At 37.7% G+C, this 23,759-nt stretch overlaps 1 long non-coding RNA gene across 1 annotated transcript; it reads left to right on the forward strand.

Moving 5' to 3' along the window:
- The first annotated feature begins 105 nt into the window (after nucleotides 1-105).
- LOC136016174 (uncharacterized) lies at nucleotides 106-13,194 on the forward strand. Its single transcript, XR_010613521.1, has 2 exons — nucleotides 106-377; nucleotides 11,076-13,194. It is a non-coding gene; the product is annotated as an uncharacterized LOC136016174 (long non-coding RNA).
- The last annotated feature ends 10,565 nt before the right edge of the window (nucleotides 13,195-23,759 follow it).

Below are 23,759 nucleotides of genomic sequence, written 5' to 3' on the forward strand. Positions count from 1 at the left end.
GGAGCGGGGGCGGGCAGGCGCGCTCGCGCTCCACGCCCGGCGCGAGCCGCCGGCTCCTTCCCGCCGCCCCGTGCCCGGTGGCCGCCGGCCCTGAGGCGAGCGGCGGCGCGGCCGGGCGCGCCTCTGTCCCCGGTAGAAGCGCTTGAACCGTGCGCCCGTGCCCTCCGGCGCGGCCAGCCGCCCCGAGCCCGGCGCTGCTGGGAGGGGTGGCTGGGACAGAGCTGTGGAGACAGGGACGCGTGACGGGCTGGTGTGACTTTGTGCTTCATCTTGGTTTTCGGCTTTGAAGTGCCACGGGACTGTTGTTAGCTCATACAGTGTGAGGAAGTGTCTTCCCTCTTGGTTTTGGTTTTGGTGGGGTTTTTTGGACTTGACGAGTAAGTATTGACTAGAGTAATTCTCTACGCTCGGGCGTTTTTCAGTCTTTGTTAACTAATTTACAGGTTAGACCGCGTTGCTCAACAGGTTTGATTTTTTTGCAGAGCTAGTCCCTTTGGAATGGAGCAAAATAATAATTTAGGACCATTTTAGACTGCTGCGAGTGAAAATCGGCAGCTAACGGGATATTTTGAGTCATTCCTTCCCTCGTTCATCCCGTTAGTTTGCTTCTCGAAGAGTGACTGCTTAGCAGTTTTAAAACTGTAACTGTGCATCTTTAACTCATTACTTAAAGTAAGTGTCCTCTGAGCCATGTTTCTACATAATATTGTAAGGCTTAAATTGAATTGATTTAGAAATCAGATCGGGTAAGTCGGTGATGGAGGTTTTTGCTTGCTTATTGAAACGAGGATGTCTTGGAATGTACTCCTTACCGTTGCTCGTGATTTGCTACATTTGAATAGCACTCGAGCAGCGGTTGCTTTGGGGAAGCTGTAGTGCAGCAGGAAGTGCTGCTGCTGAAGGCTACGGGCCTAGAAGTTGACAATATGCACAAACCTTCCAGCATGATTACTTACAGCAAACACAATATGCAGTGACAGACAAAGTTACTCTGTGCGTAAGAAGATGGAAATAAGTAATAGATTTTTTTTTTTTCCCTCCTGAAGGACAGATCAAATTGATGGAATTTTAATACTGCAATACACCTTCCTCTGTTGGAAATACCCATACACACTTTCCCAAAAAATGAATTCTGTCCTGACTCGGTACACATAGTACCAACATGATAGTACAGAATCCATGTAAAAAAGTTTTCAAAAGGGAAAATGTGCCGTTTCTCTGGGGATTATATTCTTACATTTAGTCCTTTTCATATGTTAATTATATCAACTGGACCACAATCAAGTATACATGTAAATGTTTCAAGACTCAAATGTATCTTGTTAGTATTCATATTCTTTATTTGTTGATTCCTTTGAACTTGGCTATAAGTAAATGCATTCCATAAACAATTAGATAGTGTAGTCTTCATTAAAACTTCTTATTTGAATATACATGTCTGTAGCAGTGGACACTAGAAGGTGCCCTTAATACCGCAAATGGAACCATTTGTGGCTTTAGCACTTTCTGAATCGGAAGTGGTGTCTTATTTTTGACAGTTCTCAGTAGATTTTTATTCCACAAATTTGCCAAATCATACAGTTTTAAGTCCCCATAGGCTTTTGGCATTTGCAGGAAGAGGTCCTTGCTTAATGAGGTTTGACTATGCATTGTTGAAATGTGGGGTGGTTTTGTGGTGGTGTTTTTTTTTCTGGGGGAGGGGACTTTTTTGTGGGCTTTCTTGGGGGGAAAGTTATTGGTTTTGTTTGTTTTGTAAGTTTCCTATCTGTGTTTGTTCATTTTCCTAGAAACAATGAACAGTTGCTCTCTACTCACCTTCACTCTTCAGTTCATGATTTTCTATCTTTCCTCAGTCTTGTACTTCCCAAGCTGGAGAGTTTTAGTCTATGCTTTTGCAGATGAGGAGACCAGGATTTACACACAGTATTCAAGACATAACAGCAGTCAAAATAATGGTTTTTATGTCATTACCCAGCTCTTTCTTTATAATTCCTGTAATTTATTTGTTTTGCTTTGGTAGGGAAGTGAGAAAGCGGGTGAAATGAGCATTGTTCAGTGTTGGCCTGTTCAATGTTGAACAGACGTGGAACCTTGTTTTCATAGCATTAACTATGTAGATTCCAGGATCTGTTTTCTGACTGTTAACATCCACATCTCCTAGATAATTCTAGATAATTTTAAAGGTGAGGTGGCAGGATTTTTTTTTTTTTTTTTTTTTTTTTTTTGCTGTGTTTACATTATGGTTATCTACGTTAAATTTCACCTGCTTATGCACTCCGGATTGTGAAGTTATATGCGGATTCCCTCAGCCACTTAGCTTCAACAGCATACTTCACCGCCATACTGTTTTCAGATCATTTAGCATGATTCAGTTAGCTTTTATTTCAGAGGTATGCCTGAAAAAAACAGCTTCAAAAACAGCTGTTCTCTAGTATTATCTTCATTAACTAATAGTACTCTTCCTAGCATATTCCAGGCCCATATCCTGAGTAGTTTACAATCTGATCGTGAACGGTTTCAGTATAAAGAAAAGCTGGTTTGAGTAGTTTGGAATCATAGAATGGTTAGGGTTGGAAGGACCTTAAAGGTCATCCAGTTCTAAGCCTCGTGCCATGGGCAGGGACACCACACGCTAGACCAGATTGCCCAAAGCCCTATCCAGCCTGGCCTTGAACACTACCAGGGATGGAGCATTCACAACTTCCTTGGGCAGCCTGTTCCAGTACCTCACCACCCTCACAGTAAAGAACTTCTTCCTTATAACCTAAATCGCCCCTGTTTAAGTTTTAAACCATTGCCCCTTGTCCTATCGCTACTGTCCCTAATGAAAAGTCCCTCTCCAGCATCCTTGTAGGCCCCCTTCAGATATTGGAAGACTGCTATGAGGTCTCCATGCAGCCTTCTCTTCTCCAGCCTGAACAGCCCCAACTTTCTCAGCCTGTCTTTAAAAGAATATTAAATAAATTTCTCCTAGTGACAGAATAATTTTTAGAATAATACAATACCTTTCCATATACTATTCTTTAAGCATATACAGAAAAATATAAAGCATTTCACTTAAATTGGAATGAAAAAATAAATTTCAGGGTGATGTGATTTTTTTGTCATCTTATAGTTTCACTAACAAAGAAGATGGGTAGTTTCGTGATTTGGGATGATTCTTAAAGTACCTTAAAGTACCTTAGAATACCTGAACCTGTGTAACAGTTGCTATTGATGCTATGGTCTTGAAGTACAAACAAATGTCTTCAGCTGCTATTTGATAAGCTTAGAAATTTTATATCCCAATTTTTATTTAAAAATACTGAGTTACTGTTGTCATTGTTCTCTGTTCAAAACCAGAATAACTAGAAAGAACAGAGAATATAACCATGACTCCTTAATTCAAGGCTGCAATCTGGGCATCTTTTTTGTCCAGTTTCTCTCCTTGACCTACACATCCAGAACATGTCTAGAATGAGTAGGAAGTCAAGTAAGGGATCTAGGAGACCGGCGTGGTTAAACAAGGAGCTGCTGGGCAAACTCAAGTGGAAAAGGAGAATCTATGGATTATGGAAGGAGGGGCTGGCCGCTTGGGAGGAATATCGGACAGTTGTTAGAGGATGTAGGGAGGCAATTAGGACAGCTAAGGCCTCCTTGGAACTCAATCTTGCTAGTCGGGTTAAAGACAACAGAAAGGGCTTCTTCAAATACATAGCAAATAAAACTAAAACAAGAGGCAATATAGGCCCACTGCTGAACGAAGTGGGTACCCTGGAGACAGAGGATATAAAGAAGGCAGAGGTGCTGAATGCCTTCTTTGCCTCTGTCTTTACTCCTGCAGACTCTCCCCGAGGGCCCCGGATTTCTATAGCCCCAGAAGGAGTCAGGACAAAGGAGGAGTTTGCTTTGGTAGATGAGGATTGGGTTAGGGATCAGCTATGCAAACTGGACATCTGTAAATCGATGGGTCCGGATGGAATGCACCCACGGGTGCTGAGGGAGCTGGCGGAGGTCATTGCTAGGCCACTCTCCATCATCTTTGGTAAGTCGTGGGAAACGGGCGAGGTGCCTGAGGATTGGCGGATGGCAAAGGTCACACCAATCTATAAGAAGGGCAAGAAGGAGGACCCGGGTAATTATAGACCGGTCAGCCTTACCTCCATCCCTGGAAAGATGATGGAACAACTTATTCTTGACTCCATCACTAGGCATATCAAGGATGAGGGGGTCATTAAGAACAGCCAACATGGTTTTATGAGGGGGAAGTCATGTATGACCAACCTTATAGCCTTCTATGAGGAAGTGACTAGGTGGAGGGATGATGGTAGAGCGGTAGATGTAGTTTTTCTTGATTTCAGTAAGGCATTTGATACTGTCTCCCACAGCATCCTCATAGATAAGCTAAGGAAGTGTGGGCTTGACGATCAAGTAGTGAGGTGGATCGAGAACTGGTTGAAAGGAAGAAGGCAGAGAGTTGTGGTCAATGGCGCAGAATCTAGCTGGAGGTCTGTGACTAGTGGAGTTCCTCAGGGGTCGGTGCTGGGACCGGTGCTGTTTAATATTTTCATCAATGACCTGGATGAGGGAACTGAGTGCACCCTCAGCAAGTTTGCTGATGACACAAAACTGGGAGGAGTGGCTGACACACCAGAGGACTGTGCTGCCATTCAGCGAGACCTGGACAGGCTGGAGAGTTGGGCGGGGAGAAACTTGATGAAATTTAACAAGGGCAAGTGTAGAGTCTTGCATCTGGGGAAGAACAACCCCATGTACCAGTACAGGTTGGGGGGTGAAAGTAGTGAACGGGAAAGGGACCTGGGGGTCCTGGTGGATAGGAGGATGACCATGAGCCAGCAATGTGCTCTTGTGGCCAAGAAGGCAAATGGCATCTTAGGGTGCATTAGAAAGGGAGTGGTTAGTAGGTCAAGAGAGGTTCTCCTCCCCCTCTACTCAGCCTTGGTGAGGCCGCATCTGGAATATTGTGTCCAGTTCTGGGCCCCTCTGTTCAAGAAGGACAGGGAATTGCTTGAAGGAGTCCAGCGCAGAGCCACAAAGATGATTAAGGGAGTGGAACATCTCCCTTATGAGGAGAGGCTGAGGGAGCTGGGTCTCTTTAGCTTGCAGAAGAGGAGACTGAGGGGTGACCTCATCAATGTTTACAAATATGTAAAGGGTAGGTGTCAGGATGATGGAGCTAGGCTTTTTTCAGTGATATCCAGTGATAGGACAAGGGGCAATGGGTGTAAACTGGAACATAGGAAGTTCCACGTTAACATCAGGAAGAACTTCTTTACTGTAAGAGTGACAGAGCACTGGAACAGGTTGCCCAGGGGGGTTGTGGAGTCTCCTACACTGGAGATATTCAAGGCCCGCCTGGACAAGTTCCTGTGTGATGTACTGTAGGTTACCCTGCTCTTGCAGGGGGGTTGGACTAGATGATCTTTTTAGGTCCCTTCCAACCCTTGGGATTCTGTGATTACCACATCCACTTGAATATTTCTAAGTTTTAAGCATTCCCTTCTGTTTGCACTGGACTTTTCTTTTATTTTTCTTTTTTTTTTTTTTTTTTTTTGTAAATGCTCTGGCTATTTTGTGCCCTGTAATCTTGGAATTCACAGGGACCACCCCTGTTCCAAATTGCTGTGCTTTTCACCTCTAAGTACCTTTGTTGTCTCCTGTTCTTCAGACACATCAAACGCAAACATTTGTTTATTCCTTCCTAATTTAGTCCTGCAATTCTGATCAGTGTCGAACCATGTGAACAACTTTTGCAACTCTTTAATAACTTTGGACACAGTTGTCCATCCCTTCACTTCAGAAAAACGTATTGTGCTTTCCCTTGTATCAGCGCAGAAAGGTTAATCAAATTCTAGGAAGTCCTTTTCAAAGTTTCTCTTCAAGCCTTCCATGTATTCATCAAAGGAATAATAATTAGATCTAATGATTATTGTATGTAATTGTGCCCTGACTGTAATCCTTGCCCTTTTTACATGGTGTCTAACTTGGAAACTTTCACAGGGTAGTATTTCAGGAAGCTATGAGACACATCGGTCCTCTTTAGGTTCTCCTTTTTGTGTATTTTTGTGACAGAATTGTCTCAGATATGGTTGACAGCTCTCTCAAAGCACTGAACTTTATCTTGGCCAAAATGCATCTGTTCTATTTGAGATTCATTTTTAATAATGGGCTTAGACGTAATCAACTTCTTTAAACAAAGTATCTTTTGAAACTGAAAACAAAAGAAATTTCAACTAGCTACATGGTTTAAATAGCTTGGCTTTCTAATCATAATCTGGGATCATTTGTGTAGAAATTCTTGTGTGTGACTGAAGAATGGCTAAATTGATGCCTTGTTCTGGGAACAATATTCTACTACCTGATTACTGGTGTAGTGTAAAGCATATGGGGAAAAAAATACAAAACCACCACTCCAAAAAAACCACCAAAAAAGAAAACCAAAACAAAAAAACCCAAAGGTGGGATCAGAGAACCTATTTTACCTTGGAGCTCTGAGTTAACAAGTTACTGCATTTGCTGGTTTCCTTTAATTCATATCCCTAAGAAAGTTGACACCCAAATACCATGTTTTCAATTATTTTTCCTTTGAATATTAGAATTTCAGCAATTATTTTGTCAGTTAATATAAAAACAGTTAAGAAAGTGCAGGCAGTAACTGTCTGTGTGTACCACAACTTTGTTATCAGTTTTACATCAGATGCTTGTATAAATAAAGAAGTGACATTACTACAGCTACAATCAGCAAAAAAACCCTCAACAAACAAAGGAAATATTACACCTCCAGAAAAGCCATATAAGTGTGGTTCACTTATGGAAATCAAAAGGATTAACCAAACTGGAATGAACACTTGAGAAACGCCAGCATTACATGCTATCTTTATAAGTTTCCATTGCAGCAAGCACTGCTGCTGCTCTGTTTGGTAAACTGCAGAAATAAGTGCTGCAGCTAGCAGCTAGAGCTGCATGGATGCTCTCATATTTATCTGTGGTAAATATATTTAAGGCAAGCTATGATATCACCTGCCAAGATGTGCAAATGTCTTCATCCCTGAAATCCTAGAGAGATCTGCAGTGGTCCATAGGCAAGCAGACATAATGGATACAAGTGACTGAAGGATACTAAGATGCACTTACTAAAGGAATTTTAAAAATGCAGGTAAAAGGGGCTTTTTGTGCAAGTGTATTCACTATGCGTGGTGTCAGTACACTTGCAATAAGGTGTTGTTAATGTATTTGACATGTCTAAGGGTGGGAGGAGAGAGATCCAATTGTATCCACATTAAGCAAAGCATCTAATTTCAAAGGTAAGTCATGACATTTTCAATTTCCTCATGTAGCAGCAAAGACCAAGTTACTACAAATTGTATATTTTAGTTCAATTTGTCAAAAATGGGCACATGGCAAAAAAACTGGAAAGGAGTAGTGGAAAAAAGGTTTTCCTTGTATGATAAGATGTCCCTAGTGGACATAGTGCTTGTCAGGTTAAAAGATGGAGCTGCTACAAGTGCCGTTATTAGATGAGATTTCCTATTTCTGTTGAAGACAAATATTGGCGCCATGATCCAAGCTGTAGATCAGCAACAACAAATTTTGAGGAGCAATCTGTGTAGCAGAAAGATTGCGTCAACCTAGTTAAACACTGTTTAGAAGGATACAAATCTTTATCTGATCTCTTTATCTGATCTCTCAAGTTTTTTCTAATGCTCATATATTTGTATTTATGAACAGAAGCAGGAGTATGTTGACTTCTGGTACTGTACCCAGATGCTTCTACTACTGTATTTTTTTAAACTTAAGCTATCACTCTCCTCATCTGAACAAACTTGTATTCTTCTGAAATGGACCAACATGTGCATCTCCAGATATGCATGTAATGATGTACACCTCTTCAGCTGAAATGTATTTTCATCATACCGTAGCTCTCACTTTAATGGTGAAATTGTCAACAGACAATGATTTCTAATGTATTACAAACAGGATGCGTGTGTGCTGTGTGATTTCAATAGTCAGGCCACGTATAGTCTGCATATTCCGTGAAATAACATTAATAGTCTAACACTTCATATTAGCTTTGCGGAAAGTTTTAATGGAATTACATAACTTTTAAAAATATAATTTTTATGCAATCTATAATTTTAAAAAATTGTGAAATCATTCAGAAATTGCACATTTAAATAAATGAGGATGTCTTTGGCTCATCTTTTTTCCCCAAGGTACCATGAATTTGTCTGCTAATTTCCTAATAAAAATAAAGATAATGAGCTATCAAGTTCAACAAACAGCTGTCAAAATTCTGGCTTTAAGATATTAGAGAACTGTGTAATTACATATGGTACTGACTTTTTTACATGAGCTTATTTGGAGAATAGTGGTTTATTTGAGTACAATTTGTCATCCTATGGTATAAGCAAAACTGATTAATAATGAATTAATAATAAAAGAGTAAATAGGTGACTTTCTTCGTATGTGGCATTTCTCTATAAAAAGTTTATGCTGAATCATGTTTTATTATAAAATCTACACCTTCAGTTAAATAGCATTAAACTTTAGAATACATACTAATATTTCAGTAGCAATTCAGTCCTTAACTTGCTAGTTGAAATTTCTGTTCTGAATTGAAATAGAAGCATTTTATGGACTCTGTTAATTATTAGTGCTAAAGATTAGATCTAACTGGGGAGCTGGTTTGGTTTTTCAGAGAAGTCTGACTTAACACATGAGCATCAGATCCATAAATATATCCTGAAAAAGATCAGAATCAGTCTGAGTCAGGTCATTTATTGAGAGGGAAGGAAAATAAAAAGGTGAGCTGAATCATTTAGTCAGCTTCTCTCGTTTCCATGTCTTTCAGATACCCATTTTATTGACTCTAAATCATTAAGAGAAGTTGTTGTTAATTAACATTCATTTAAATTCTGTTAAATTGCTAAAATTACATTGTATTGTCAGCAGGCGTGAAACAACCCAGTAAAGAAATTGTGCTGAGTTAGACCTCTTCAGGGTCTGGCCTGTGGTGTTTCATCACATGCTTGAGTATCATGTCAATTATCCTGTTTGCCTGTATTATTTCATCCAGTTATGTGTATGAAACTCCCATGTGTTTAATGTATCCCAAAGTTCTTCAAACTTAATGCATTCTTATGGTAAGCATTGTAAAAGCCTGGACCTAGAAGAAAATTATATTAACATATTCACTATTTGTCTTGTTCATAATCAAACTGAAACCTTTGACTGGAAGTATCAGGCTGCAGATGTCTGAATAACAGTGCCATGATAGAAAATATGTGGAAATATGTACAATATCTTACCTCTTGAGTTAAAAAATAATATTACCTGGAATATTAAGAATTCAAAGATTATCATAAAGTATTATATACCATTATGTTGAACTCTGAAATGTTTGGAAATTAATTTGGGTTTAGCATGCAAGGTCGTGATGGTGTAATAAGAAAGTCTATGAAGGCAAATCTCCAGAACAAAACAGGTAAAGGTAACAGAGAAGCCTAAGTGAATCCTGTAATTGTGACTTAGTAACTATTTCTTCTGGAAATTCAACATGAGTTTAAAAGAATAGCTTCATTATGCAATTAAACTAATTAGCTCGTTAATGTGGAAGTATTTTGTCATTCTAATCACAGATGGAATTCATCAGGAATAAAATGCTGTAGGAGACAGAAATTGTCTGGTTTTAAAATGATAAATGTATGTGGTTTATGTCTGTCCTCTCAAACCTAAGCACTTTACCAGCACTTCTTAGATAAACTTTATTTTTCTGAATTGTTGAGACCAAATTTTTTCATCATACATAACCTGAGCCTTTGTTGTCTAGGAATTCATGACATGCAGTGAAAATGTTCCAATTTCATCCAACTTGTTTAAGTAACCTTTCCTATTTAAGTCTGCTCATTCAGCTAAAAGTTGCCTTTCTTCCTCATATAATGCAATAGGAGCGTTCAGCATTCGTAATCAATACTGTGTACAATTGCAGTAATTTATCAGCCTGCTCTTGGCATCTCAGCTGAAGCCTTTCAGCATCCTGAGTTTATTGAAAGCAGTACCCATTGTGTGGTTTGGGCTTAAGGCAACTCAGAGCCTGAACTTACAACATCCGAAACTGCACACCAACTAAAGATGTGAAATGATTTTGTAACTGATAGGTTTGCTGCTTTTGTCTCCTCTGTGTGGTATAATGATACATCATAATTATTTACAAACATTGACGGATTGTATTTAGTTGTCAAAGGCAAACAAATATAGGTAAAGCAGACAGCAGTTTTACCAGATCAAGTAACAGATAAGTGCTTTGATCATTTAACTTAGCTATTTTTGTGCTCAAAACTAGCGTGGATTACCCTGAGGCATGATGTTATAGTAAGAGGAGGAAGAACAGTTGGATGTATTTAAATATTTCCAAGATGTTCATTTTTGTTAGTTGATGTTCTTTATGAGTAAGAATATAGAGGCTATTTTAGAAAATACTGCTAATCTACATGGGGTTTACCCAAGCAGCAAAGACTAGTCCATCTCTCCCCTCTTGTTAGCATGTATGTGTTAATATGTATGAATTGATTACGTAGGCAAAAAATGAGGGTATGCTGTGGCAATTTTACAAATTCCAAATCTAGATAACACAAATATATTGACTTCAGTTGATTAGTTTTTATGTGCTTACTTGTAGCTAAAATGTGTCCAGCATACTGGGTTATAAAGTAATGGTGTAGAAACAATCAGACATGTGGACCTGTTGGATCTTTCTTGCAGTAAAAGAATAATAGTTGGCCTGCAAGAACAAAAGCAACACATTTAGAAGGGTTCTTTCATTGCTTTGGAGTTTTTGTGTTTGAATTAACAACAACCTGAGAGGAAAGGACCTTGAAAGAGAGCAAACTGGACACAGCAGTAGATTTTACCAGAGCTGATTCATGAAATGCAGTTTACGCTATGATATATTTGCACTTATGCTCAATTAGTAATAATTAGGTAGCAATGACTAATTCTTAATCTAACTGTATCAGTGAAGAACTACATTTAAATTTACATTGTTAATTGATTTCTTATTTATCACGTACTTGCAGGATCATTTATACCATTCTGTAATGATTGCTGTTGTGATTCTTGGAAATCATGGATGAATCTTGGATGGAATCATGGGAAAAAAACTTGAGATTTTTTTTGAGACCTGAAAATCTATATAGTTCAACCTCGATGGAATTGTGATTATATTCGGGAAAAAATGTTATATAAGTTGTGAATTCCATGAAATATATGTATCTTATTTTATTACAACTATTAGCATAACACTGACCATGAAGTTAGAGGTTTTTATTTATTTAGTGTTTGAATATTTTTCCTTTCAAGAATAGATATTGCATAATAAATTTCACTGATACAGTGTTCACAAGTGCTGATCTACAACTGCATACTATGTTTACTTGATTACTTATATTGCTATATTTGAAATGTCATCTTTACTAGAATTAGAATGTTCATTAAATGTGAATATTTTGCCAGTATATTGCTAGAGAAAAAAGCATAATGCACAAACAGTACAATTAGTAAATTAAGTGAATATGTACCTGTATTACCACTTATTATTGTTTACTTCCTTGCTAATTTGTGAAATTTGCTACTTTGTAATCAGTTTCTCTGTGCCTGCTGCTAATTACAGAGACTCTAAAATACTTAATAGTTGCTACTTAGTACTAAGGTGGGCTTGATAATGGTTTTAAAGTTTGTGATTCCTGGCTACTTTGAGTTTTAGTACTTAATTATTGTAAGGCTTATTGCAATGTTGTAGTTTTATAAATATAAGTCTCCTAGATGCATACAACCTTTGGGATCTAAAACACTACTTACTGGTTTCATTACCAGCTATGTAAAAATTACAAAAAAGCTATGTATCAGGGGGTTAGCCAAATACCAATGAAGCTGAATGACATACTTTAACCGAAGTTGATTGCATCATATAATTAAATTGCTAATTCTAGGGCACTTTTGTAGAAGTGAATATCAGATGTCAAGTAGTATTGTTAAAAGTTGGGTTTAAATAAGATTTTATGTTCTTCAGTTTTGGCCTTGATTACTTACCGTGAAGTTACGTAAATTTGTTAAAATATTACATACTTGGCATGTTTGATTTCTTTAATGATGAAAGTGAGGAATCTATTCTTTACAAGTAAATTGAGTTCCGCTTTTGTTTATTAACATGTCCCCTTCCCAGGATTGATGCATTCTTCCTGCAAGTTCTGAAAGGGGTGGAGGGAAGAAGGAAAACAGCATTTTTAAAGAAAATGTTTAGTTAAACTTCTGATGCTTTTTGATACACTAGGGGAAAAGAAAAAAGATAATCATTTTCTGGACTAATTTTATATACTTCCAAGTGTAGGAATTCTTAAAATGTACATGGGGTGGTTGTGGTGTTAGTTGAAATGCTGGCAGGTAATCTATTTAATTAGCTCCCCGGCCAGGTCTCTTACACGAATAGGTCTGTACCAAACCTAATAGTGCCATTAACATATTTCTGAATAGAGAAATGTTGAATTTCTGTAAAACATATTAATCTGGAGTGTAAATTAAAATGACTAAGGAATTTTCAGGTTTTGAGTGGAGAGGCCCAGTTTCATACACTGCCCAGCAAAATAAAAGAGCCTTAGACAGGGTAGTCAGGAATGCTGCTGTAGTATGTAGGGTTTTTTATTCTGAGGCTTTAGGCAGTAATGATCTATAACCAGGATCATGCTTCTGAGAGGCCTAGCTAAAAGCCTTTGCATTTATAGCTGATACAGGAATATATTGACTTGGGACAAAAATGAAATTACTATATTATTTTACTGTACATAAGGTACAAAATTCCAGTTGCTAGAGCAGTATGCACAAGTACATTTCTGTTTCTGTTAATCTGAAATATATATAAACTATTTTTATAAATGGACATGACATTTTAGAAGATGTTTGTGAAGTCAGTCCGTGCTTTCCCAGTTAACTTTGAAGGTTAGTCTTAAATGACAAAATGACTTGCAAAAATTGAACTTACATGAACCTTAACCAATAGAATCAGGTACTTTCCATGTATTTTAAATTATTTAATCACTGAACATTGTTCACAAATGCAAATGTAAATTTTTTAGGGTGCAAACAATATGTTCCAAGAGTTGAAAGCCATTTCCTCTGATAATAAATGTGATCTGTTTTTCATCCTTCCTCACCTTTTTTTTTCCCCTTTTCCCACCTCCTTCCTCCATTTTTCCATATGGGCAGGCTATAGGGCTTTCTAAGGATTAGCTTCCTTAAAAAGCTTCCTTGATGATTAATAGTAAGCCAAACATGCTTTGTTTAAATTAGGCAAGGATTCAGTATTCTCTTTATCAGCCGATCTATGTTTATGTTCACCCTGAGAGCATATCTTTACTAGTACTATAGCTCAGATAATTTTACTAATGACAGCAGTAGGAGCATGCATGACTGTCAACCCCCTGCATAATTTCCATGTGAGAATAAGCACAGTCTTCTACTCAATTGCTCTTAAGTGTGTACTGAATCAGAATGATTCCTCATTTCGTACATGTATCTGGTAAGCTGACTCCCAACTTTGAAACATTTAAGGGTTTTTTTATAGCTACTACTAGTATTTTTATCCTACCTTGTTTAGGCTCTGCTTGGGGTTTTGAGAGGTGCACTGATCTTCACAATTGTACCTTAGTTTCAGATAACCACTACCATTGCTTTGATAGCCCGTATTCCTGGGCAGATTTGTCTTTTTGCCCACTGAGATCATTCGCACTAGCTTTGCGAGTATTTGTTAATTAGGTTTGTGGGTTCCTCAGGAGCAAGTAGCATCCAAATCCCGTCAACACAGCTAGGGAATTGCTTTTGAACACCCTGTTTCAGTCAGGATGGGACAGAGCTGTACTCCAGACAATACCTGGGACCCTGTGACTCCTGAGTAAGACCTTAGTAGTGAGTCAGCTCCATGACCATGGTGGCAGTTAGAGAAGCGGGTCATCACGCTACCTGTTTTTCAGAGCCCTAACACAGTCTATTGCCATATTACCATGTTCTTAAGGGAAAGATCTTCCTGTGGTCTATATCTGTACCTCCCCTCAGTGTTTCCTACGTACTTTCCAAGGCTATTTTTCTAAGAACTTCTGAGTTACATGTGCTCTATAAAAGACTGGACTCTTCAGCCTCACTCCAGTTCCACATTTGGAATTATCTTGAGTGCTTCTCAAACTATATCCACAAGATCTTTGACCATATGGTGACCTTTATCAGATTACTGCCCAAAGATTTTTGCCAGAAGTTTGACACTCAAATTACTGGTCATATGTCATCTACACCAATCCTGCAAGCCTCACTTGATGCAGCAGGGACAACAGTCTGTGCTTTCACCTCCTCCTTATTGCTTAAGGAGTTTTTTTGGCTTCTGTGTTCCTAGGAAGAATAAAGCAATTATAAAGAGATTCTTTAGCATGATTTCAAGGGAGCAGTATGGACTACAAAGTGGTGTGAGCTGGAATATCATGCCAGAAGCAAGCAGAAGTGATAGGAGACAGCTTACTCTTCTACTGGCTGTTTAGTATAGTTTTGCCCTTTTTTTCTGAAGCACAGACTTATTGTGGCTGAGTCTGAGTAACATTAGAGTGTTCTTCTAATTACCCATTCTTCCAGGTCTTTATAACAGATGCTTGCTTTCTTGGCTAGAAGTTGTCCTTGGGTGACTTGAGATCAGAAGGAGGTAAGCTGTCCTCCCCAGAAGTATAGTATAGCATGTATCAGACATTTCTGCTAGCAATCTGCCTGGGTTCTTGAAGGAGCTGGAAATCAGATTAGGTCATTTCAAGCATCTGTATCACAAGCAGAAAATCCATGACAATGTTCTAGAGACTTTTCTACAAGAATATGGTTAACCAAGACTTTTTCTTCTCGTAGATGTGAACAGGAAATGCCATCCTTTTCACTCCAGAGTGTCTTCCAGACCCTTTTGTAATCACCTGTTCAAGGGGACAGACGCTTTCATGTCAACTATATGTGTGTTTCCTAATCTTCAGAGTTGCTTAGAAAGATACAATAGGATAATCATGATCATTCTGGTAGGTATGGATGAATGTAAGGGAGATCTGACATAATTTAAACTTTTCTGTTGAACTCTGTTCAACTTCATTATTGAAGTTGTGGGGTTTTTTTAATTTTAATCCCTGGAGAATTTTGTTTCCCTTCAGAGAAATACCCTAATTAATAGAAGAACAAATAAAAGGCAGATGTATTTGGCCAAGTAGACTTAATTTGCCATGTGATATACAGAAAAGCCAATTTTCCTTTTCTTGGCCTCTTGGAATTCTGCTGTATTTCCTGGATAGTGCTGGGTTCTTCTATATGCTCAATCCATTTGACAGCTGTTTCAGCACTGCGCTTCCAGGCTGGAGGCTTCTTTGTTTTTGTTGACACTATAGTAATTGTATCCTGAAGAGTCTGTTAGTTTGTTTGGTTTTTTCTTCTTTATGTACTAGTTTTCAAGTAGGATCTTAATATCTTAGTTATTTCCTTTGAGTCTGAACACTTTTTGAGTGGTCAGAAATGGTACTTGAGCTTTGAAGTGTCTGTGAGTGCCTATGAATCTTCATAATTTTTGTTACTCTTGGAAAGGAGTATGCATTAAGAAAAAAAACCAGAAGAACACCATATGCAAAGGTAGATATATATTAAAACTATTATCAGATATTTAAAGAAAAGACCTTAAAATGGTCTTTTCTGTAATGGATAATGGTCTTTTCTTAAAATGGATAATGCATACATGCAGCAGTACAACTTAGGAAATTGCATTTCCTGAGCTGAGAAGCATTCTCATTCTGTGAAATTGATAAGTTTGATAAACCACCTCTAAGCAATGAAGTACTGCTATCATTTTACCTGTATGCTAGAGTTGCATATTATTAAAACCGTGTGTAAAAATACAAACGTTATTCTGTCAATTCCTGTTACATTTTTTAATTTCTTTCCTTCTTTGTGGCTAAGCAGTTTTGGGCCAAAATTCAGAAGACCATTTACAAATACGTTGCTGCAGGCTGAGAATCATTATCTAGATTAATCCTTTAAAGTCACAAGGCAAATGCTGTGATATGAAATTTAGAGATATACCCATACCCACCAGCTTTCAACAAAGCGAGAAATAAACTATATATACTTTCTTAGTTTGATTTAAATTTGACAGTACTGACTACATGTTCAAGATCTAAGTAAAAGTATGGCTATACTGAAGTTGAAAAAGAAATTGTAACTCGGAAGCTGGATTTTAAAACTGTGGTTGAATATATACTGAAGAAATGTTTAATGAGTCTGCAGTAGAAATATATATTGATACCACTTCAGTAGAGAGCTACATTAAGAAAGGGCAAACTGTATATTTGGGTGAAGTTTGGTAATTATAGATAAGGAAGCAGTGTCAGAGCATATTTCAAATTAAATTGTATAAATGGGTTTTGGATAAGATCCAGAACAAATTAACTTAAAGTTTTGCTTTAGTGGTAAGAAGACTATATTTGTCTGAAACCAATGTAAATAATGTGTGCTGACTGTTGTGTAAAGTTAATAATGAGAATACAGAATTTGATAAAAGGAGCATTCTCTTTGTCAGGAGCTTATTTTGTAGGTTTTACCTATGTGATTTTGCACAATATTAAAAAGAAATATAAATCCATTCATATTTGCTACTCACTGTGAAACAAGGAGGTACCCAGGGCTTTCTGGTAATTGTATTGCCTCAATGCATTTCCAGTTGCATAACAAAAAATTGATAACCTCTGTTACTGGTCACCTTTAAAAATCTGAAGGTACAGATTTGATTTCCCTCCTGGAAAATACATCCCTGATTTTATTAATTATTATAGCACAGTTGAAAGGATCTGTACCCTTCAATAGTCTTCTGATTTCACACTTGCTCTATTCTTATTTATTATTCTTTTTTTTTTTCCAAATTATGATTTCCAAGTATAAAATCTTCCATTTGGTAATACCTTTTGTCTGAAGAATTATTATTCCTGTTCATTTAATGTGATAAACACAGCTTAAAGATACTTTGGTGCTACAGAATACTTTAGTGCTCTGCTGTGAATGAGACATCTGTAGTCACAAATATATTTGATATATACTTCTTAAAACCAAAAAACATGTGCAGATGTGTTGACTGCATAGTGATAATGCTAATAACTACTGCAGAGATTTTTAGATACTCACCAGTTAGTTTCAAGGCAGGTTTCTATAGAGTCGGTCTGTAATTAATTTAGAGCTCTTCAGGCCCATCACTGAATCCGTCCATGAACCAGGCTTAGAAGCCAAGGGTTGTGCCAAATACTCTGGATTTAGAATTATCCTTACATCACTGGAATTTATTAATAATTTAAGCATGTATGATGCACTGTCTGAGCTCAGTGATCTGTCAGAACAATTGCAGACAATGGGCATTACACTGCCAGAAGCTCTCTCACAGGCTTAGATTTCTGCCTGCATTGTTGTTAGTTTAGGAGTATGTGCAATAAAGATGGCAGTGCCAAATGAAGTTTGTACTATAAAAACAGGGATATGCATGACAGCAAAACTGTTAAAATTCATCTAGAAAAATTATGAGCTTGGCAAACAGTATTAAAACCCCTGGCTGGTAACAGCAAGACTTTCAAAGACTGAAGTTTATTCAAACATTTATATTTTTTCCTCCATATTAATCCTGTATTGTCTTTTCCCTAATCAAAAACTGAATCCACGCTAAGAATGGGCTGAGTCACTTTTTAAAAAGTATGGTCCATAAATAGCAGATTTGTTGCCTGAATAGTAACTGACTATTACAATGAGTTTTAACACTCCCATAGAACTTGAAAATGCCTGTAAAGAGATATGTTGGAGAAATCCCTAATATCTTGCCAGGAATAGCAAGTGGTTCTTAGTCTTTCTCTCAGTACTTATTTTAGTAGCCTCTGGCAAATTCTGTATGTGAATGTATTCCCATTTTTCAAGCAGAAACTTCTGGCAATACTAACGTGGCAGAAACATTGTGAGCATTTTATTGTATGATCTACATGTAAGTACTCATTGTAAAATATTTATGCAGTATAAATGCATAACTAAGAAGGTAATACTTTGTCTAGCTATTACATTTGACAATGATGTCTGTCATAAGGAAATGGGATCCATTAGTGCTATCATGGATTACAAAGGCTTTATTTCTGTATCACTATCTATTACTTCCAGTCTGTGCTGACAATTATACTTGATTCTTTCATAGGTAGAAGTTTTGAAAAATTTCATCACTAATATAACTGATACAGTATTTATTCATGAACTCGTGCATCATTCATAGATGTCTGCCCCAAAATGTTACATATCCACTGCTGAATGATGATGCTTTGGTTTAGATTCAGGTGTACTCAGACAAAAATGATTCCAATAATTCCATCAACAATAGCAATTAATATATTTGCAAGAGTTTATGCAGCTATATGCATACTGAAATTGATATTCTCTCCTCAGAGACTTAAAATAATAACTGCCATTCTTCTTCATTGAAATAAAAAGCTTAACATTTTCATAAATTTCTCATATATGCCACAATACTCCCATAAATTACAATAATAGTTCTTCAGTTATCTTTTGGTGACTAAGACAATACTATGTCCCCTATTTAAGTTGTAGCTTCTAGGCTAGCAAGCAGTTTACTGCTCAAAAGACCTTTTTCTTATACAATTAACGTATATTATATAGAAACCCTTCTTTTTCTTATACAATTAATGTATATTATATAGAAACCCTTCCTCAGAAGACAGAAAGAAATTTCAGGTCCAAGAAGTAACTAGCAATAATATCCATGTGAATTTCTCTCTAAATATATTTTTGTTTTATTCAAACAAGAACTTACAAATAAAAGCTATTTCCATGACCAGGATATGCTACAACAGCTTTACTGTGTTGAACCCTGTGCCCCTTGTTTGCTCCAGGCCTGGAGAGAAAGAGACTCTTTTCAGCAGTTCTCTTTCCGCAGGGGTTATTTTAGCCTGTTTTCAGCACTGCCTTGTCTTTGCCAGCCAGCTTTGATGATCAAACATGGTTAGTTGCCCTGAAGGCCTGTCCTGAAAAAAGACAAATTATGGCAGTTCACAAAAGTGATAGATTTTTAAAAATCAGGAATAGGCTTTAAAAATTTGTGTAGTTAATATTTTTCATGACAAAATATTCCAGTGTTTCAAACTGGTCAGTAGCTTGAAAAATGCCTTTAGCAACATGAATGCAAGGCTGTCACAGGGAAAGAAATGCCTGCACCTCTACTGAGAGTTTGCAAAAGAATAGGAAAGGAATTTGGCATCATTTATAGTACAAGTTATTTTTTCCTATTTACAGTACTAAATACAATAGATCTTTTTTCTTTGTCAGCACTTCTGAGATCATCTTTAAATGATTCTAAAGACAAGTATGTGTTTTTATAGCAGCCGTCAAGCTTTTGTTCTGTCTTAACCTAGTTGATGAAGATGTCAAATATGACCAATGTCATACATGAATGCCTACATTGAAGTAGTCTTTTCACCTTATAAAAATATCTAATAATGAAGTAAATTTATTACCTGAATTAAATCCTAATATGGACTGTTCATGTTGTTGAGAGAGTAAGGCAGTTCTCAAAGAAACTTAGTCAAAATGTTCAGTCCTGAATGTATTACAATAATATCCAATTTAATCTTAAGTACCCTTATTTTGATGAAACCAACACAAAGCTAAAATGTTTGTATGTATGTCAGAATGGAATAAAGGTGTTTGGGCCATTTAAATCCAGTTTTATTTTAGAGATTAAGATCCAGCTTTGTGGCATTAAATGAAAAGACACAAATCAACGATTTGAGAAGTGTAAGAGGCACTTAATGTGAAATGATTATCAACCATGGTGACTTGAAACTAATTAGGTTTAAATGTCATCCAGCCAAATACAGCATGTCAAATTGAAGGGTCTTCTGAAACAAATTCTGACCTTCAGTATTTGTAGGATACAGTGGCTAAGATGACAATTTTTTGGCTTTTTTTTTTTATATTTTTATTTTTTTTTTAATAGCGGAAGGAAGAACACCATTTTAAGGTCTCTCTTCAGCAGTTCATTCTCCTGATGATAATTTTTAAGAGTCTTGTACTCTGTTCCAAAGGAAGGTATTCTACCTCCTCTCATGTTGGTCTAGATGACTGATCATCTAATAGACATTCGCCATACAAAAAAGGGAGCAAACTGTAGAAATTAAATTATTTCTGTCTCAGGATTTTGCTGTCCTTAGTGTCCCACATTTAATTTAAACAGTGATAGTATTATTATGAAACCTAGTATTACAAAAAGTTTTACCAGTGGCCCCAGTGGAGAAAATCTTTACCGAAGAAACTCTGTACAGCTACAGGAGTATAGTACATAGCAACACAGTTGTTTTACACAGATGGATGATGAGTGGTATACCAAAAGGGGAGTTGGAGGAATGTTGTTTCCCTTAGTGAATCAGCAGAAGAGGAGGCATAATGGCCTTGCCTTCTAGTTCCTGTATATTAATCTCTGCAGAGCAATGCCTGACATTGCTCAGATGTCAGATGCTGTTTATAACTAGGCTGGAAACATAACATAGAACAAAATAGTACCATTAATTTCTCTTGAGACTGTATATGCATGTTTTAGGTTAGCTGTTTTTTCACTGGTGCACATAGTTCAAACATTGTATCAGCAGTATTGTAAGGTGGCTTGAAAAGTCATTTTATCCATTCATTTGTCCAGCTGCTCTCTCAATACATGACTAAAAGACCACAAGGTGCAAAGGTTATCACAGAACAAGTATGACCTGTCTCAGGAAGTACTACCATCTTTGCTTGATCCTGCCGCTTTTAATGACACCCAATACCACCGTTGGAGGACGGAGAAGTATAATTATCTATTCAGCATCTCGGTACCAATTGTGATTTGATGAGTGTTCATGACCTTTCCTTGTTTCCTGGTATTTGGACTGAAGACTAATTCTGCTCTTTACTGTTATTCTTTATATAAAGCTGCTCCATAATTTGAATAGTTATTTCCACTTTTCCTAAGGTCTTAAGTACTGCCACATTGTTTTAAGGTGTGAAACAAGAATTACAGACAGTATTCAAGTGTGAATGGTGTCAGAATAGGTTGGGTGCTTTTTAACACCAATGCACTGAAATGTAATCAGAAATATATTACAAATCCAGTAACTTTAGCCCTGCCTACACAGGGCTCATACAGAGCCTGAAGGGCAAGCAGGAGCATTCAGAAGGAAGTGAATGACTTCCTTCCCCAGTAAGCATTTCCCTTCTGAGAGATTATTCCTGCCTCTGACATCCTCTTGTGCTGCTGCCTTGGGAATACACTAACAGTTGTCCTGCCTGAAGCACTGGAGAGCAGCTGGAACTCCAGTCCACGCCACTCTTCCTGCCATCAACTGGCCTGAATCCGCTTGCTTTAGAATAAATTTTTAATGGCTGGACATCTGCTTAGTTTGATTTTGAATATATTTTTCTATCCATGTAATAAAGGATTAATAATAAAGAATTAGTAAAGGACGTTATTTAATAAATCTATACAATAGTACATTTAGCTCCCAAAAGTTCTTAATCTATACAGCTTTTACCAGTTTTCTATGTGAAGTTTCACAAATCCTGCCTTTTCATCGCGAAAATTGTGGTTCCTAACATTACTTGCTGTATTTATACAGAACAATGTAGAGTCTTGGCATAGTTTAGCATTTTTTACAACTAACATACTTTTGCCAGAAGAGAGGAAATATCTGTCTATTGTTCTGTTGCTGTAGGTGGAGTAAAGGGATCTTTAGGGAGTCCCTGATTGCTCTAGGAAGTTATTGCAGGATGGTGTTATAGCCGAGACTAAGGGACTATCTGCTGAAACTGCAGCGAAGTTTGAAAGCTGTTCAGCTCACTTAATAAAATGTTTATATATCCTGTTCCAGTGTGCACTGAACAATGTTGAAGAAAGGAAGTTACTTCAGATCAAATGCATTTTTATTAATCGGAAAGCTTATAAATAGCAAAACAAGTTAGATAATTTAAATCTGTTAATTTTTTTATTTATTTATTTTTCCTGGACAACACTGTAGCCCTCTCCAGGGAAAAAGAGAAAATTGTACAGCGGTAAGAGAAATGTGTCATTGGTCTGGAGGTTCAAAAGGTGACTAGTTTGACTTTAAAGACTGTGACCTCAGCAGCTGGATACTTGTTTTTAAAAAAACCAAACATATGAATACAGTATTGGTTTGTTTTGTTGGTTTTTTTTTTTTTGTCTTAGTGCTTGAGTCATGCAATTCTATAGAGGAGTTCTCTCAGCAATTTTTAACTCACTTTTCAGTTTTAAATATATGAGTACTTTATATTGTCCAAAATAAGAGCCCCAGTAAGCAATTAATTTTTGTTAAGCACTTGTAGTTTTTTCTTTGAGAGCAAAAAGACACATTTAGAAATTTAATCCCATCTTAGCTATAATTAAGACATAGCAATATTTTTCTAATGTAATTTATAATAGTGCTTCTCATTTGGTGTCATATAGAGACTTCTGTTACTCTTTTTTTCCAAAACAGAAATATAAAAGGATTTCCAGTTTGCTACGTCTGATTAACAGTGGCTGTTGTCTTAACTCCTACACAGCCACCTTCATTTGGTTTTGGTTTGGCTTTTTTAGCCTGAACTGCTTAAGCTCATAAGCGTTATGATCCCGGGCGCTGTAAGAAAACTTAACTGCAGTATTTGGGAGCACACCACTTCACAAACTGCATGCTTGTGAGAAAAGGGCAACAGCCCCGTTACAGCTTTAAAACCTTCTAGTGGCTTTAGAGTGTGGAGGGTTGGGCTCTGGAGCCTCCTGAAGCATGAGGTGCCATTCCTGTGCTGTCTGCACAACACTGGTGCAACGTACTTCAATTCTACAGGGATGCCTTTTCCTCGATAGCAATGGATTTTGCCTCAGAGTGGACAAAATGGGAGGAGAAAGGCAATACAAACCTACTACTGATGGTTCTGCAGGACCTTTACAAGTGCCTGTGCACATCTGTGCACAAACTCATGACGCCGTGATCAAGTTCCTACAGCTGCTCTGGAGAGCCCTTCCTCCAGTTGGCAGTAGTTGGGTTCTTTAATCAATTTTTAATGAGTAACTGTGATTGAATTTCTCCACACGTACTCTGGCTGCAGCTAAGGTTTTCATGTAACCTGATGCTACTTGTAACAATGGCTGGAACGGCTGTTTGTTCCCATGGTCTCTTCATACCCTGTGAAGAACAGTTTTCCCAAAGAACAAAGAACACGGGGTAACAGCAAATGATACTACCTTATGTCAGTGCTTTTATCTTCAGCGTGTTTAAAAGCACCACAGGTTTTCCGAAAGCAACAGCTCAAGTTTATTGACAAAAATAGATGCATTTCAAATTCCAAAAGGCAAGTTTTCCTCAGGTAATGAAACTTCTGTACTGCACGCAGGAGCCTGAAGAGACACGCTGCGTTGTTTCGGGTGGCAGAAGCGCTGAGCAGGCTCAATGCCGCCGCTCAGCACTTGCAGCACGCAGCGGCTCCTGCATTTTGTTTACCTGGCCGTGACCAGGCCGGCGGCCGCAGAGCTCCGGTATGCCGCGATCCCCGCCGTAGGCCGCCAGCCGCTGCGAGTCTCCCCGGCACCGCGCATGCTGCCGGGACGGGACGGGGCGGGGCGAGCCGCCGTGCGCTCCATCGATGACTCG

The sequence above is a fragment of the Lathamus discolor genome, chromosome 6 (genome assembly GCF_037157495.1).
Source record: "Lathamus discolor isolate bLatDis1 chromosome 6, bLatDis1.hap1, whole genome shotgun sequence".
NCBI classification, from domain to species: Eukaryota; Metazoa; Chordata; class Aves; order Psittaciformes; family Psittacidae; genus Lathamus; species Lathamus discolor.